This window comes from Telmatherina bonti (assembly GCF_933228915.1).
Source record: "Telmatherina bonti genome assembly, chromosome: 24".
Lineage (NCBI taxonomy): Eukaryota > Metazoa > Chordata > Actinopteri > Atheriniformes > Telmatherinidae > Telmatherina > Telmatherina bonti.
In genome coordinates, this window is record NC_136633.1 from 20,394,769 (window position 1) to 20,411,847 (window position 17,079).

Consider the following 17,079-nt stretch of genomic DNA (forward strand, 5'->3'; position numbering starts at 1 on the left):
ACTGTTAATGTTGAGCTCATCTTACGTGTTTCTCCTAACGGCACTTATTACAACAAACTATTGTAGATAAACTGGCAGAAGTGCGTTGTATCAGAGGGATCTAGTTTAATTTTGGGTAACTGAAGAATATTTTTCCATTGCAACATTTATGTGACCAGTTCAAACATCCATTCTCATCCACATAGCTGTGTGCAGTGATGTTTCAGGTTGAACCTTATTTTCTTTATCTTTATAAGTGAAACAATCGGTGCTGCATTTGTCGGCGACTCAACTGCTTTCTGACGAGGAATTTCTTTACAAACAAGAAAAACAAAAATGTCAAGAGAATTTAAACTCCAAACTGAACCTGGATCAGCATTTATACACTGTAATTTACATTGTATGGCTCATAATGTACAAAAAAAACTGGGTTACAAACCATCACATTTCTTTAATAAAGTGTTTTTTGGATCTGTGATCCATTTTTTATTTTAATTTTTGTTTTGCCTTTATGTTTCATTTGCTCAAACTTACTGCCAACTACTGGCAGTGACTCAGAGGCATCACCCAAGGCTTTCTTGCATTCATTTGACTTTGAACTTATAGTATAGTTAATAATTCTACACACACACACATACACATCATATATATATATATATATATATATATATATATATATATATATATATATATATATATATATAAAAAGATGACAGTTTTTGCACAAATTCATCAACTTGTTTAAATCTAAACAGATGGCTTTTCCATCATTTTTAACTTAAGATTTACAAATTAAAGATAACGTCTATGAATCACTTTTGCATTATTAGTTTCTGAAAAATTGCGAAAAATCATATTTTTGTGGATACAATTTTGTAAACGTAAACAACATTGATAAACACTCACAGGTCACTTTATTAGATACAGCTTTAGATAAATAGCCAATCACATGGCAGCAACTTGGTGTATTTAACAATGTAGACATGGTCAGGATTACTTGCTAGTGTTCAAACTGCATCAGAATCAGGAAGAAAGTTTGCCACATAAATACCATGAAAACGGATCTGTCCTGATTGGATCAACAGTTCAGGCTGCTGGTGGCTTCATCCCAGTAAGACCACAATTTTTATTTTCTGATGGCTACCTCCAGCAGGATAATGCACCATTTCACAAAACTCCAATCATCTCCAACTGTTGACATTGTTACAAATAGCTTTCAGCATTTCCAGCTATGGCCTCCACAAACACAAAAGCTTAATTCAATAGAGCATCTTAAGGATTTAGTGGAACGTGGAGCTTTACCTGCATCACCTGCGTGATGCTATCATTTCAGTATGAATCAAAATCTCTGAGGTATGTCTCTAACATCTTGTTAAATCCATGACACCAGGAATTAACATAGTTTTGTAGGAAACAAATGTTTAGAAGCCGTAGTGGCCTGTGAGTGTGTTTCTCTCGGACCAAACCATACAAATTAGAACCACTAGAGGGAGGAAGAGTTTCTCTTTTACACTTCCCACCATCAAGCTTTTTGTCTCATCGTTACAGCTTGAGGTTCTTCTGGATGTAACATCGAGCAAGAAGACAAAATCTTCTCATTTAAATATTCTTATAACATGATTTAACCATCAACACAAGACTATATTTCATGTGTGGCCAAAATGAAAAATGTTCTTCATCTTCACACCTTCTTGCCTGCATGGCCTCTTTCTGCTAGAAATATTACATCTGTCAGCTTTCATTTTTTCCCATCAAAACCAAATTCTTTCCGAGTCTGACAGTTGCTGGATTCTCTGGTGTTTGTGAAAATGCTCTTACTCTATTTGTGTGTAAACATCTGTTTACTTGTTCAGAAAGCCACCTCTTCAGGCCCATATACAGGAACCTCTCATCTTTCCAGATAACACTGTGAGAAAATTGTCAATTTGCAGGCCAGACGACCAAGAGGCTGAAAGACTTGACTGCTGAACTAGAACATCTGGGATCTTCCATTTTTTCCCTCCCTCCCTCTCTATCCTCTTTTATCTCTATATGTCTATGTGATATATCTAAGTGTATATTGGTTTCTTATCCCTCAAGACATTTCTCCAAGTACTGGTATTCCCAAAGCCCCTCACATAATATTTTTACCCACCAAAACACAGTGTGACAGTCCTGACCTTTACATTGAACAGGACCTATCTGTCAAACTGACTTAGTATAAGTTATTTCCTACAGAAGATTTGTTAAAACTATTTCACTTTCTTGATGAAAACTGACTGCCAGTTCATCTATTTGAGTCATATGTCATATATTTCTTCAGAGCCTAAAGGAGTTATATCTTTGCTGTCTCTGTAAACAGAGTAGAGAATCTAAACTGATACCTGGTTAAGAGTCCAGGTGCCTCCAGCGGACACATCTGCACCTTCACCAGCCTCAGGGCGCAGGTTTCTCAGGGGTGGTGTCGAGGTCTTCCTGTCAGGATCACAGTTAGCAATAAACACACTCAGGTCATGTGTTTTCTAGTTGATAAGGTATATTGTTTAAATTTGTTTACTCAAAAAGAAGAATTTGTTTTGACAAGTTAAATCCGCAGTTAAAAAAAAAAAAAATAAAATAAATCAATAGTATTTCTGGAATTTCAAACACTGGCAAAAATTGTGAAATATCAGATGATTAATTCTCACACAAAATATTGCAACTTATAATTAAATTTACTAAAATACACTTGGAAATGACAAATCCAGGAATAATTACTTTGCCATGCATGGTCAAAACTGGCAATGTTCTTGTCCTGCTGCTCCCAGTCATGTTGGTAATAAAATTCAAATGATAAAGAAAATAGAAAATTAAATTGAAATTAAAATGTGAGATTTTTTTTAACAGCTGAATGGAAATTATCACACAATACAGTTACTCTCAAGTGCCATATTTACAGCTGATTATGCTCCTACTGAAACTTAAGAGTTTTAGCTTTCACTTACCGGTACATGTTTTATATTATTGTACAACTCTCCCAAGTAAAAATCAATGTCTCCGTATAAAACTGACTAATAAATAAATATATAAGAGATGCAATGTACCGTTTATGACTCTAAAGACCTGTGTCACGTTCATACTGCTTTATACATCTGATTAATGAGCAACAGGCAGTGAAATATTTCAAAAGACATCACTGTTATGAGAATAGTATCCTGTAATCTAGCTCATGGAAAGATGCCACACTTCAATTTCTGTAAGATTATAACTTACTTGGCTAAATACAAACATGCAGTGAGATTATCTTCTTTAACTTTTTTTTATTTGCTATCAGTAGCAAATTTGGAATAAAAAATAAATGACCTAATTTTAATCACAATTCGAGAGTAAATATCTTACAAATATCACTGATAGTGTTTTGATATTCTTAAAACAATAAAATTTAAGAAAACAAGTTAGTTAATTTGAAAAATGACACTTTCTCGTTTAGCTGTTAGCTTGTCATGCTAACTTATTCAACTACTCGACGTTTACAGATAGCCAGAAGCAGCTCCATCATTGCCAAAATAAACTAAGTATTTACTTCCTAAAAGGTAAAACCAGTTCAAAAAAAATAAATAAATAAAAGATGTATTCTTAAAGACACATACCATAACTTTGACTTTAATACTCCGTGTGGTTTTTTTTTTTTTCTTCTTTTTCTCCAAGCTTTATTTAACCAAACAGACATAAACATTACTCAATCTATTCGTCTCACAAATTGGTGTTTACAAAGTGATCCTGAGTAGGGCTATTGACAGACAATACAATAATAATACAAAACTAAATAATACAGATAATGATACAATAATAGGAAAAAGAAAAATAGGACAATAGGAAAGACTACTAGGGATATTACATACAACAAAGCAATTCCTTTCTTTTTTTTAAATGAAAGAAGCAATGGAGATTATATCTTAAAAGTGTTCCAAGCAGCTACAGTTTTAGTAGCTTTTTTGTTCAAAGAATCTTTGATGGAGCAAATATATTGACTAAGTTCACTTTGGAATACATTAAATAAGGGTTCTTCTTCTAGCAAATTTACTTTTATGAACATGAAATTTTTCCACAATGATAAGAATAATATAATATATCTTTTGGGATTATCAAACCTTTTGTCATTCTTTAGGAGCCTAAACAACACATTCCTCCCATATAATTTCAGGTTTGAATCAATATGACAAGAAACAAAGATACATCCATTCATCCAAAACTGTTCAACAATGGGGCAATTCCAAAACAAAATTTCTGGGTAGCTGGCACAAAAACTTCACTTTATCTCTAAGTCTTTCTTAAATCTATATTTTATCCATTTTTTAAAGCGTAAAATATGTGGAAAGCTTGAAAGGAAATCTCTTTCATTTTATTTGTTATTAAAAATTTGTTTGATAAAAGCCAGACCCTTTTCCATGGTAGATGATTCAAAATATTATTCAGTGAGAAATAACATGCGGTAATGTTCGAAAGTCATTTTGAAATAAGGATTTTATACTTCTATAAGTGTGCAGTGGAGATATAATGGCTGGAAGTGAAGCTTGAGATTTGAACAGCATAGCCACACATAGGGTCCCACTAAATACATTAGCATAGTCACCTGGTGAAACCCGGATGTTAAATTTGCACAGAAAATCTTTGTACAAGAGGAGTTGGCTATTCTTATCAAATAATTGCTCAACAAATATAATCCTATTGTTAAACCAGTATTCTCCAGTAAGATATTTTTATGTTTGTATAAAACATCCATGTTATTCCAAATAGGGTACTGTAATTGTGCTTATAGACATACTAAAAAGGCTTGAAAAAGAGATCATTTTGTAGCAATTTTTTTTAATATTGAAGTTCATTCATTCATTCATTTTTCAAACCGCTTAATCCAATTCAGGGTCGGGGGGAAGCTGGAGCCTATCCCAGCAGTGTTAAGTCGAAAGGCAGGGTACACCCTGGACAGCTCAGTAATATTGAAGTTACAAACCAGAAAAAAATGAGAAAGAGACAAAAACAAGAGTCATCGTAAAATCGTCTTATGCTGGCTGGAGAGAGCTAACAGGTCGGGTCGGGTGCTCAAACTAATCAGTCATTGTAGATGACTGAACTTCATTGGCTGATGTTCCATTTAATGCAAGCCAGGTGTGCTGGAACAGGGACATATGGAGAACCTGCAGGACAGTGGTCCTCAAGGACCAACTTTGGGCACCACTGGCTTAGGACAAGAACATACTACGTTTTACCCTAATAGTTTGTGTTGGCATTGTCTGTCAACTTGCTGGCCTGCTACATTAGAATTCCACTTGGGGGCAGAAGAATTGCATAATTTGTAGCACTTTTTCCAATTTTGGATCATGGAGAACAAAAAAGTAGTGGCATGTAAGCCCCTTAAAACAAGTCCCCCTTGTCTCATCTTCGAAACTCTTCATTTTTTCTATTCTGTTGTATTCTACAGTCATTTAATAGACGTTTTCATTCAAAGCTACTTACATATGAGAGTGAGAACAACACAAGCACAAAATCAAACAGTAGATGAAATCATAGAGAGGTGCTAGTGGACTGCTGGAGTCAAGTCAATAAGGATTAATCAACATTCATTTTCATGACTTATATTGATGCAAATGCATTGTTTTTAGTGAAAAAAATATTCAATTTAATTATCTTTACAGGTGTTTATAACGACTGCTTAGCATATTTTGCATTTAACGGAAGCAATTTGTGCATGTTGTCAGAAATTATGATACCGCTGCTTTTGTTTTCTGCAATGGTCTCAAAATGAACAAAATGCTAATACTTAGCTAAGTATAGTACCCAAACAAGTATGTAAGCAATTCTGCTCACAACAGAGACGGCTAGCTCTGCAAAACCAAGTTTAAAAAGCAAATCAGTTCTCTGCAATTTCTGAGGATGTGCACAAACACGTCAAACAAACAAAAAACACATGATAATATGTGTAAATAAAAGAAGGTACATTTTGAGCCGTCTGTGCCGACAGTGTTAAAGTTACTGATAAAAGCTGAACAGCGGGTTAGGTTATGAGCGTAGTTTTTGTCCAACAGCAGATGACATGTACTCCTTGTGCCTCCATTTCGATGGAGTCTTCATTCAAGGCTTCCTTTGGGTCTCCTTGACCCAGTGGAACAGAGAGGCGAGACCGTCATATCGCCCATATCCTTTCATGCATTAACCTCGCTGCAATATCATGAATGTAAGCTGATGAATTATCTGCCAACCATTGTGTTCCTTCTCCCTATGAAAGACAGAGCTGGTTCAATTCCCCATGACTGACTCAAGCAGCGATCTTCTGCTATTCGACCTTCCAACTGTATGTTAAAGTGAGACGTGGAGAAACAGAGTGTGTCTGTGTGTTGTCAAGCCAGGAACAGACACCTGACATTTACTGGCATTTCTGGCAGCAGGTGTATTTGAGAGAATGCTATCAAAAGGACGAATTCTTGTCACTCCTTTTCATCTCCATTGTCTCAGATAGCTGCCAGCTGGACCCACAGTTGGATGTAAACATGTCCGCCACAATGCCGAGAGCACACAACAACACCGCGAACCAGCTGCAATTTTTCCATTTCTGCTGTCTGAAGGCCACAGTTTGGGAAAAAAAAGGTTGCATTGTGTCCAAGACTTCAGCCTCCTTTGTTCATGGTTTGCTTTAACAAGAGTCTCGCGGATACACAGGCAGAATTAATTGGACATTTGCATTTGTTGGATTTTAATTAGACTAATTGGACCAGCAGGCTGTAATTAAGATTAATAATTCTGCTTGGATACAGAAAAAAAAAAAGCATGGAAACAACCTTAAACTATGAGTGCAGTGATAGTCTGAAATTTTTAAGTTAATTAGTCTTTTTTTTTTTTACATGGATTTCTGAAGTTTTTTTGTTGCTTATCGTCAATGTCAGATTCCATGTTGAAACAAAAGAGATTGCATCAGAGTTACTGTAGGAGTGAAACTTTTCTCTCTTGTCTTTGAAATCTCACTGTGAGCGTGCACCATCTTCCACTTCTTCAAAACGGTACAATAAATGACAAACGGCACATAAAAACCCAACACATAAAGAGACACTGAGGAGTGACAAAATAATTATTTGGTTAAAGCATTTTAGAGAAGATAAATAGAGATAAAATAAGAGATTGACTGAAATAGAATGACAAAAATGTGCAAAATGGAGAGATAAATCTTTAAAAAAAAAAAGAAGAACCACCAGCTAATGTAAGCTTACGTCTTTGTTTTCAGAAACTCAGGCAGGGAAGCTCACCTCAAATCAGATGGATTTCTTGATGTTACAGCAGGGTTACTTTCTGTTCTCTCCCGTCTCCTTATTACCTGACTCCCCTGCACTATTTGACAGCTCCGCTCTGTAGTTCCAGATTCTGAATTTTAAGCAACTCTCACACCCATACAACACACTCCTGCCTTTTGTTTCTGATCTGTCTCAACTCGTCTGTCACCTGGATGAAACAATGTTTAGCTCTCCCCAAAATGTGCCATTCTCATTCAGTACCAGTAAGACCTGTAGAAATACATACTGGGTTTTTGTCAGATACATAATAATAGTGAAGCCTTTGCAAGAAGTCATTTGTAATGACCTCAAATTTGTTTGTGTGTGTGTGTTGCTCCCTCTCTATGGTGTTTACTGGAGGGGTGGCCGGTGGTTAAGCAGCATAGCTGAGTGGAGTCGAGATTGTGCTCCTCACCTGCTTACAAACCCCAGGCTGTTCCCCATTCTATGCTGGATCATTGCCTCTCAAAGGTGTGTTCGGCCTAGCCTGAGACCAACCACAGCCTCAACTGTGTCCTGCCATCTGACCGACCCAGCTCGTCCCGCCTGCTTGGACTGTCTGTCAGCCTGCATTCCCAGATACTTCTGAGATCCTCAGACATCTTTCACCTGGTCTTCCTCGTCACTGTTCAATAAAACAGTAAACATCTGACCACTAACCAGTTCCATGGGTTCATTCTCTTTGGGACAAAATTGTGTTTTAAGCCATTTCTTTAGTGGTCAGGTTTGCTGACAGGGTATGGGGGATTGTAAGCAACACGCGAAAAGAGCAGACAGGTCAACATAGTTGCACATCAACATGCTGCAGAGAGACATGCTTAGCTTGAAGCGCTGAAGATATGCTCTTATAGCCACAATGGTGAATGCTGTAGCTTTCACATTCTGCCATCTGGTCTATGAAACCACCTCGTTTCGTTGGACACCTGAAATGAGAGTGGAGGATGTGTTTTGTATTCCTGTACGCAGGTGAGGTGATGGATATCAGATAGTTGTCTGGCCACCACCGTTGATTTCAGACATTTAGGGATCTGGGTTTGAAGGTACATGAATTGGCTGCCTGTTAGGTTTATGAACAGAAGTGACCTTGTTTCAACCCCTGTTAAAAAAGACAAAAACATGTTTTTGTTGGACCTTCCAATGACTGAAACAGCTGGGGGTCCAAAGGTTGGGGGGTTGATGAACACAACAGTCAGCAAACAGAGAGTCAGAGAGGATTTTGGAGACATGGACACGGGGGGGCAGCATGCAGGGACAGAGTGACGCTCGCTTTATAAACAAACAGCCTCATACATTTTCAATTGACTCAGATCCAAGAGCAGGCTTCTACTGATCACGTTGACTCAGACTCACCTGACTCTGACTCAGGATCATGTTAAGGAAAGGTTTTGGCCTTTGAGGTGGGCAAGAGGACGTAAACCAGTCTTGAAACATGTATTGTCCTAGCATCTACCAACCTAGCATCAGCTTACGTATGAACAGGAGAGTCAGCAGCATCTCAGGTACAGGAATGGTGTTGCTTGAACCAGGAATAGATGCACTTGAGCCGTGCGACCTCCAAGGTATTAAGTCCTCAGAGATCTTGCTATTTGTTGAAGAGGAACTTTATGGAAAGACTAATCCCCATATAAATGGAGATCTGAGAAGAAGCTAGTTGTGTGTCAGCCAATAGCCTGGCTAACCATCCTGGTGTCAAACTGACTCAGGTACGGAAACAAGATAATGTCTGCTGGATGCATAACTTGCTCATCTATTTTCACTGTCTCATTTCAGAGTTGAGCAAATTACAGCAAAGATGCACCTATATTGCAAAGAAATATTACATAACTTATGAAAGATGCCAAAAGGAACAACTATTGTGATACAAAAGATCAAGATGTCATCCAAACAAGTAGAGGCCATAGCATGGTTCTTCAATTCCCAGTTCTTCAGGGCTGAAGGCTTTAGATTCTTCCCTGCTCAAAGGCTCCTGTTTCTGACTAGATGGACCCAGCAGCTTGCTATCAAGTTATTTCTAATCAGTTCTGATGTGTATTGAAGCAAAAAAAAACCTCAAACAATCATGAGGGCCAGAGTTGAAAAGTCCCGGTCCAAAGAAACAAATAAAAGGAAATAAGAAGAAAAAGTGAGAAAACTTATTTGATGAATAAAGACTTGGGAGTAGAGGAAAGCAACAGGTGGCACAGATGAACTATCAAGGATGAAAAAGCAATAAAAAGAAGAGGGGAAGAGAAGAATGACAGAAGGTAAATTATAGCACACACAAAATGATAATGACCTATACCACAGGTGTCAAACTCCAGTCCTTGAGGGCCAGTATCCTACAGGTTTTTGGTGTCTCCACGCTCCAACGCACCTGACCCAATGTAATAAATAGGTTGAGAAGAAGCTGCTGGATCCATTCGATTTGAATCAAGTGTGTTGGTAGAGGGAAACAACGAAAACCTGCTGGAAACCGGCCTTCGAGGACTGGAGTTTGACAACGCTGCCTTATACAGTCCAAGTAAGCTGATGTAGCCATGTATACTTAACTAATGTGGTCAGTATGAAAAAAGAAGTTAAATATCTAAAATAATCATAATGCAAATAGAATTATATATATATATATAAAAACAATGTCTAATTTCATTAGTTTCTTGATGACAATGTGTTGAATAATATGCATGGACATGCACATTAAAAAAAAAAAAAAAGAAAACCTTTCCTGTTTGGAGGGTTTGTCGCTTCCAGCCTATAGAGGGAGCACCGGTCACATTCTGGCTCCTCTTTACTGCTTGTTGTGTTTAGCAGCACATGTGGAAATGACACAGTTTCAGTTTAAAATCTTCCAGAGTGACGTGCATTAGAGCAGCCGTCTTCTGGACACATCTGCTGTGTTTTCAGGAAAAGGTCAGGAGACCGACTTCATGAGAAATCATTCAGGGATTTAAGAAAATTGTATATTGTGCCTCAAAATGAAGTGTCTTTCTGTTGCACTTCTTTACGTCTGTGCAACATGAGCTGCAATAGCTGATGAATATTCATAGTAAATTTCACAGCTCTGGGTTGACATCCACATCAATCCTCAGGACATTTAGATGGTTGATGAGATTTATTGCAGCCCACCTGCAGAAGTCCTGGGCAAACAAACAGCTGATTGCCGTCGCCACAGCAGAAAATGCCATCAGGCCAGTGCGATTTCAGTTATCGAGTCTGACATTTGTGCTGCACGCAAGCTTTAAAGATATTTATTCAGCCTAGATGGTCAAATAGATTGATGGACATATTAAAGGACGAGCAGAGAATCATTTATTCACACACTTGTATTCATTCTCATTCACCAGACTTCCGGCATCAGTCATGAGGCCTGATGGAAGAAGCTGTCTGCAGACTGGAAATGCCACCGTCTCCTCTACTGACGCACAGCAAAAACAGACCCTGACACAGAGATGTGGGAGGAAACTGCTGAGTTTATTGATGCAGCATTTTCGTACTGTGTGGATGTTTATTGTTTAGTCCAGCGCAACACATTATGCAACAAATACCTGCAACAGTTAGTCCAACAAATAAGCATTCTCAGCATATCGTTCTGGGAGTAAGCATTGATTAAACTCATTAGCAATTAGTTTATTTCCAAACGTATTTAACCTTTGTACAAATTGATAGGAGCTGCTAATTAACCTGCAGACAAAGTTTAGTGAAAAGTTGCTGTATGTTATTCAGTAGGGATGTAAATAAAATAAAGCATCTGTACATTGTTTGGATGAGTTATGCAAAACATGAGCAGTCTCCTGAAAGCATCTGGGTGGGATTCATTTACTCCATTTCCATGATTACTGCTGTACTTTGTGTTCAGTGTTTTTCACCAAATGTTGCATGTTAGAAGGAGGAATTAAGATAAATTCCTATGTCTTTAAGCTGATAAAATTTTAAAGGTATCAGCTGTCCACAGAAGTTTTTGTCTGAACTTATTGATGCTTAGTTTGAAACATCCATCTTGTCCATTTTAGACTATTTTTCGTGCTGCTGGGTTGGTGTACAGCTGAAAAAGGGAAGGCCTTCAATGCAAACTCTGGATAATTAAGACCTTGTAAAGGCCTTTGAGTATGGGTATCCAAAGTCGGTCCTCGAGGGCCGCTGTCCTGCAGGTTTTTAATGTATCCCTGTTTCAAAACTCCATGAATGGATCCAGCAGCCAATGAAGTTCTGCACAGTGACTTCTTACTTTGAATCAGCTGTGTTGGAACAGGGATACATGGAAAACCTGCAGGATTGTGGCCCTTGACAACTGGAGCTGGGCACCACTGCCTTTGAGTCTTAAAGCATTTGATATAATCATTATATCTTGTACTAGCTGTTTCAAAACCCCAAAACGTGAAAAAACCTCCACAGTTTTACTGAAATCGGTGTTCTTATTTCTTATGAGCTTCATTCCATCCTTTACTAACTGTTATTGCATTACAGCCCTATAGAGCTCTTTTTTGGGCCAAGCTTAGGTTGTCAGACAGATGGCTTCACATCTGCTTTTTGGTCTACAGATAAGTTCATGGTCAACTCAGTGACTGCAAGGTTTTTAAGTTGATGTGACTGTGACTTAAAAAAATCCTAGAGCATCAGCCCTCCAGCACCGTGCTTGATAGCTGGTATAAGCTGTTTGTGCTGCTTTGCTGTGTTTGGAGTGTAGGGTTTTCACCAATGTTGTTCTTTGTATTATGGCCAAACAGTTTCACTTTTTACTTGTGTATTTACAAAATACTACTTCAGAATTCTTTTGAGTTTTTCTTTCCTAGATGCAGCTTAGCTAATCAAGTTCAATTCAGCTTTATTTGTATAACGTAACTTCACAACACTATCATCTCAGGGCACTTTACAGACACATCAACTCTATCCAGTTCATGATACATAGCCTAGTTAAGGAAAACCAACTGAGTGGATCAAATCTAGACTTCCATCCAGTCCTCCATCCTGAACATGCATGAGGCGACAGTGGGAAGGAAAAACCTCAAGGAGGGCAGTCGTTTGCCTGGCTCTGGACAAGAGGACAAGAAAGAGAGACCAAGAAGCACTGCAACATTTGTCCAGGAAGACCTGCAGGAAGAGGTGAAATATGTTAATGATGCCAATACTGTAATAAGTTTCTACATTGAAGATGACATCATGGAACGTTCCTAAGCAGTCAAAGCCTGGCCAAGGAGCATAGCCAAGGCATGTCTGTTAAACTGAGCTCAGGCAACTTAGGCAACTACCCAAAAACAGGACTTCCAAGACAAGTAGCAGTTGACTGGTTTATTCCAATAGACTTGGATTCAGATCAGGCAGGTAAGCATGAACATCTCATGAATCTGGTTTTAACGATCTGCCACAGGCTAGAGAAAACACACAAATATATGTACAGACAGGATGAAATCAATCAGTGCAGGAACAAACACAAAGGCAGGAAGGACAAGACATGAAATGAGAGAAGTGTGAGAATTTCGAAACAAAAAACACCAACCAAAACAGGAAACGGGCCAGACAACAGCAAACTTAACAAACACTACGGGACCCAACGACTAGACCTGCTAACTACAAGATTCATTAAAAAGGGAGATTTTAAGCCTAATCTTACAATCAGAGAGGGTTTCTGCTTCCTGAACCCAAACTGGGAGCTGGTTCCATAAGAGAGGAGTCTGATAGCTGAATGCTCTTCCTCCCATAGTACTCTTAGAGACTCTGGAACCACAAGCAAACCTGCAGTCTGAGAACAGAGTGCTCTGATTGGTAATTATGGAACTACTCAACTCAGCTCAACTCAACTCAACTCATCTTCATTTGAAGAGCACTTTAACACAACACCAGCTGCAACAAAGTGCTGACACAGAAGTTAAACATTTAAAAAGTGCAGTAAAAGTAAAAACGTTAAAACAGTAAAAACAAAAGATGAGAAAATATTAGCAGAGTTTCTTTGATGTACAATGGAGCTTGGTCATGGAGAGTTTTATATGTGAAGAGATTCATTTTACATTCTTTTCTATTCTACAGTCATTTAGCAGCAGCTTTTATCCAAAGCGACTTACATATGAGTGAGAACAACACAAGCACAAAATCAAACAGTAGAGGACATGGTAGGAAGGTACTAGTGGACTGTCCAGTTGGAAGCAAATCCTTCCATGAAGTGCTACAGGCTTTTTTTTTTTGTTGTTTTTTATTTGTTTACTCCCTTCCCACCCCATAATATCACCTGAGCTGAGTCTTCAGCTTGCTCTTAGAAGTAGACAGGGACTCTGCAGAGCGGACAGAGTTTGGGAGATCATTCCACCATCGTGGCACAACAAAGGAAAAGAGTCTGGCAAGTGATTTAGTCCCACGTAGTTGTGGTAACACGAGGCGTCTTTCACTGGTGGAACGTAGCTGTCGATAGGGAGTGTAGGCCTGGATTAGGGAGTGAAGGTAGACGGTATCCTGGATTTCACAGGGAGCCAATGAAGAGGCTAAAACTGGTGAAATATGATCTTTCCTTCGCTGCAGCATAAACTTGTACTAGAATGGCCTTTTCTTTTTGGGAGGACAAAGCTTTTGTTTTGTCAACCCTTCCAAGCCAGTCATGCTTTAGCATGTAACACACTAACTGAGGCTTCTAGAGTCTGAGATAAAATGAAAAGAAGGTTTTTATCTATATATTTACTGTCCTTTGAGGTAAACTACATGGATCATCTGCTCCTGGAAAGACTGGGAACATTCTTGAAATCTTTCTATAATCTTTCTCACTACAAAGTGACAGGTTAGCTGATGTCTTTCTACCTCGACATCATCCTAACACACACCTAAATACTTGCTAAGCAAGTGTGATTAGTTTTCACACCTGTTTTTGAATTTTGTTTACATTAGAAAAGCAACAATGACACGGATGTCAGAATTCCCGATGCTCCCAGGTGGTTGTGATGTCATGCGGTGTCATGACATCATCATCCATAGGTCAATTCAGGTCCTGCAAGCACCAAAACTCAAATGAAGGCATCTTGTCTGTTTTTATTTATTTAGAGGCAGTGGCTTTGTTTGATATTTCTGCCACAAAGACGGCGTTGGAGCCAAACGGGGGACTAGCGGGCAGGAGGTGGGCAGATGAAGAAAACAGAGGCTTTATTATAACAAACAAAAGATGCTGCCAAAGCAGGAATGATTAAGAACCAAACTCAAAACCAACAACAGCAAAAAAAATAGAAAACTCACTGACTGACGGCACCGAACAAAGGAAAACCTGGAGAATTTACCCTGAGGGACTACGATGGTCTGAGTCAGATTCAGCCTCATGTTTTATTTGTCGAATAAGACAAACAAGGAATTAGACTCCAGTTTTTCACAGATACAGTCTGAACACACAAGCAGGGTGGGACAACGTGGCATTGTGAACAGGAACAAGTTGCGTGTGGGGTGTGATGAGTCAGCAAAAAAGTCTGTCGCTTGTTTTCTTGACTTTGGGAGGTGTACAAGCCCTGGATGAAGAGCAGTTTGGTGCCCTGATTGTCTTCTCCAGTCTGTGTCTGGACACATTTTAGGCAAAAAACAAACATCTGTTCATGTCTAGTGTCTTTAGTTGGCAGGATTAACACACACCGAAGCCACAAATCATCTCGCCAGTGTGACAGCTTTAAATGCGAGGTCATAAAAATGTCAACCAGAGCAGCTTATCAAAGTTATTTCTTTTTCTTTTTTTTCCCCCTGTACAATTCAGAATAATAGTCTTAACAGCTGCTGTCACACACGGACAATTACCTGCTGCCAATGGCTAAATTTACCGAGTGGCGGCTGCATCCATGGGTGAAATTGTTGAAATGTTTCGAACTATGATCAGCTGACGAAACTGTCTGACTCATCGGACTAAAACGCTCGTCCAAACACAAATGGCTTCTGTGTGAAAAAGAAGAAAAGAGGACAAAAAGTAGCAGAAAAGAGGAAAGACTGGCTTCTACTTCAAGAAAAACTAAATCAGTATTTTTTTAGTTGAATTAAAAATGTTTTGATTTTCCTTTTGGACATTACATGTGACACACACCCGCTAATTAAGGCTAACGCCCGTCGCCGGTTTCCAAGGTCACCAAACCTGCATCCCCGAAGCACAGCGAAGAAAAACACAGTATTTTTCTTGCTGTTTGTGCTGCACTCAGGCATTGATCTCTTTGTCTGGCTGACTCTGTTCGCTCTATGCTCCAGTCCATTTCCCCCCCTCCTTCTGCACCCACAAAGAGGTTGACAAAAGTAAAGCAGCCTATTCTCAGAAATTTCCAAAAGAAGTGCTCTCCGCCTCGCTTTCTCTCTCCCTCTCAAACCACGGAGCCATGGCTTCAAAGCCACTCTCTGAAAGTAGGGGGCTAAAAAGTGCTCAGTGCGGCTGCTACCTGGCACGGCGGAGTTGTTCTGTGAAGGACCCAACATGCTGAGTTGCATGTTGGGTCTTCTTGACCAAACTGCAGCCTGTTCTTCTTTAACCATTCTTGCAGCGAACACCTGATGGTGCAGGCTCCTCTACCAGACTTTAATAGCTAAACAGTATTGCTATTAATTAGGTTGTCTTTTACTTTTTCAGCCTTACTTGCTAAGTTTTTCCAACTCTGGAAAACGGCGTCCACTGTCAGACCCAGTGCATCGCTTTCACGTTTTAATTAAATAAGCTAAATATAAAAAAGTAAAGTAAGCATTACTACAGAAAGAAAGACCCATTGATGTTTCCATTTGCTCTCAGGGTCCAGTCATGATGACTGACTGGTTAACCTCTTGCTCAATCTGCCACAATTACAGCTGTGTCTCGGTAGGCCGCTCAGCAGGACTCCCAGCAAGCTGGTGACATTTAACTGCAACTTCACCTGGTTGAGGTGGGGGGCTGGATAGGAGGGGGCTATTAAGTGCGACTAAAAACAGGGAAAATATTGCAAGATCTTCTGTTTCGTCAGCCAGAAAGAGGAAACAAGCTTTTGTGTGTCTTCGGAAACTATTGAGCTTTTGCTAAATATTTGTCTTACCTTGTCTTTTGATCAAATTATTCTTGAAAAATAGCAATTAACTTGGCTTTGTGAATGTAGAAATTAAACAAGCGGCAAATGAGACGCACTTTCACAGAGTTTACAACCCTCCAAGTCAAATGCAGTTGAGATTCTTGATTAGAAAGCTAAGAGCTGATGAAGCAGTTCAATATTAGAAGATTAGAATTCCCAGAAATTATACAAAGATAATGGTGTGTGTTTGTGAGACGAGGCCCAGCCAGGGAAATCCCACTCAAATGAAATGCAATATTCATGAATTTCGATATTGAAGTCATCTTCCTAACTTCAATATTAAACCTGCTGAGATGCCCTTCAAGATCCTATAATAATCTACTTTTTTCCCTCTCTGCTCTCTATCTGCCTGTCTGGTGATTTTACTCCTGCATAGATATCCAGATGCAACGCTGGTGGGGTTTAAAAGAACATTTTCTCACTTTTCCTGACAATAACACACTGTGCAGTTAGTTCTCCTACATAAACTAGATGGGAAATTCTGCAAACAGATCTGGGGCTTCACCTCGATTTCATATCACCCAGCAGCTGTATTAGCACAAATACTTGCATGTTCTAACCTACTAAGCCCTTTGCAGCAATTTATTTGAAGCAGCTCTCACATACAAGTACTTTAATGGGTCATGTTGATCCTTTTTGTACTTGTGTTGATTACTTATTTTATTATTAGATTATTACAAAAGGAGACATTTCACTGATTCTGATTTATTGGGTTCCTACTTTCTAACACAGGTGTGTCCACAACTCCAGTCCACAAGGGCCGGTATCTAGCAAGTTTTTGTTATTTCCCCCTACCAACACACCTGAATTAAAACATA